General features: G+C 38.9%; 1 long non-coding RNA gene across 1 annotated transcript; it reads left to right on the top strand.

The window, feature by feature from the left end:
- The first annotated feature begins 1,363 nt into the window (after window positions 1-1,363).
- On the top strand, window positions 1,364-2,128 carry LOC309332592. The gene is made up of 2 exons (XR_014152216.1): window positions 1,364-1,506; window positions 1,620-2,128. It is a non-coding gene; the product is annotated as an uncharacterized lncRNA (long non-coding RNA).
- The last annotated feature ends 249 nt before the right edge of the window (window positions 2,129-2,377 follow it).

The following is a 2,377-nucleotide window of genomic DNA, read 5'->3' on the forward strand; positions in this document are numbered from 1 at the left end:
AGCGAAGAAGAAGGTGAAGAAGACATGCCCCCCCCTTCCGTAACAGTCCCCCATTCGGAGATAGATTTGCATTAAAGTTCTGTAAGAACTTGCAAATCTTTTCTCCGCACCCTAAATCTCGGTGAAGGTAGGGGTGCCGTGTGAGTGGGAATAGGCCCTAATGGAAAAGGAGGTGGGTTGAGCAGGGCAACAAAGGAGGGAGCAACACGGACCAATACAATGTATGTGTATGTTATATAGATATGCACTAAATAATAACTTTGTATCTATCGTACTAGATGTGTGGGTTTGTGCAAACCTGAAGGGGACTTGCAAATCATGCCTCTTAAGGCCATTTGCAAGTATAGTAGTGCAAAAAGGACACCTGTTGTATTTTGTTCAATAGTGGTCTATGCTTTACATTTAGCAGGAAGGTCCACTACTGACTGAAAAAAAATGCAGTTTGCTTTGTCCCCCGCCATTTTTGTGTTCTCAGGTGTCAAGGTAGCTTTTCTGTGGTCTCACAGTAGTGGCAATCCCTGGTGAATCCACTTAGGGCTTTCATATTAACCATGTTGCCTGGCACTCACCACAGCTGCCATAGGTTCGGGCACGTCCTGAGGGAAATGTCCTTGCCTTGGCTTCCTATGGGGGTTTTATTATTGGTCTTGCAGTCATGGGAAGTTGCGCACTTGCACTTTAAGGACCAAAAGCTAATTGCAGCCTGGATACACTTGCCCAATTCAAACTGAGTCCAATTTGAATTTATCTTTCCCCATGGTTCTCAACTCTTCAAACCAATCTGTTAAAAGAAAACCATTCTTAAAGGGGCACTTGTCGAAATAAGTCAATTTAACTGTATAAGGGATCATTCCTGCTAAACCAAAGCATATCCACCTTCATGTATCTTAGAAGCTTCTCCTTGGTAAAGTGGGTTTTAGCACATTTTTTAAAATGGGTAGGGAAGTTGGCAGAGTGCCAGGTGAAACAACGAAATATGGTAATAAATTTATCTAAGTCTAAACATTGGACTACATAATATCCTGATCTGTTAAAAGGTATAAAATGTATGAGGATCCTCCACTGGGGTGTAAGGAATAAGACATTAGACATAAAACACTTACACACAAAAATAGCCACAAAATAGCCCCCCCATTTGTGGAAATGACACACTGTCAGACACATTTCAACATTCCTACGTAATAACACATAATACAAAACAAACTAATTAAATATCAGTTGCATATCTTGAGACAATTGGGATATTTTATATATGTATCTTGAGGTTCAAAAGTCAGAAAATGTCCTTGTAATTCAACTCCACCCCCCTTTGTCAGCCCCACTCCCCCCGGCAGTCTATATCCTTTGAAAGAGACATCACTTTGAAACTTTGGTGTCTTCTGTTGTGGTGGCGAAATCTTTCATTGGATCTGTAATAACACACTTGTAGAAGTGATATCCTGTAAGGGCAGGGTGGACTTAAAAGACACAGTTAAAATAATAATAAAACACACACACACACACAATGTGTCTTGATGTGACCATATCGGCTAGAATGTTAACAGCAAAATACTGGGAAATGACTTAATACCAAGAAAAAATGAATGGCAATTTAAAGTTGTGCAAGTACCTTGAACTAGCCAAAATGACAGAATTAATAAGAAATGCTCAGGCAAAAGGTAAACAAATACCATTCCACAAACAATGTTTGGTTGTGCTTCGATTAGCTTCATAGACATCATGGAAAAACGGATTAAATAAATGAAAACAGATTATTTGTAACTTAAAAAGTGTCAAAGCCACGAAGAGATGGAAGTCACTAATACAGCAGGGATTTCACAGAACAGAAAGAAAGTTAATACAGCAGGGATTTCACAGAACAGAAAGAAAGTTGTTGTGGGAGAAAAAAGGGACAAACACTTTGTTATCGGGGTTCACATATCCTGTTAAAAGGGAAAATTATTTCATGTGAGAAGCCTGTCAGGAAATGCTGTTCCTAAAATGCACACAAACAAAGTCTGTGATTTAAATCCCATTGAGAGGTGGAATTCTTTGATATTTACCTGTGAAAAGAATTTGGCATGTTAAGATTTCAAACTTGGGACACATTAAGGGTGATTTCTCTCAATGGTTCCAAGTTTTACATAAACCTCCCCCCTCCAGTTCCCCCTCCTTCCTCTCTCTCTCTCATTTCTTTTCCTATCCTTTTTTTTTTTTTTTTTTTGCTGATCTAGTCTCTGTGCATGTGTGGAGTTCATGTCTCAGCAAACCTTTTATACTATTGAAATGTTGCATCTTTTGGCAAAATTAGAATTTGAATAAGGGAAGGGTAAGTAGATTTTAAAAGAGGGTTAGATTTAAAACAAGAGAGAGAAACTCAGCAATTGAAGTATTCACC

The sequence above is a fragment of the Podarcis erhardii genome (assembly GCF_964252035.2).
Source record: "Podarcis erhardii genome assembly, chromosome: 17".
In the NCBI taxonomy this organism is placed as follows: domain Eukaryota; kingdom Metazoa; phylum Chordata; class Lepidosauria; order Squamata; family Lacertidae; genus Podarcis; species Podarcis erhardii.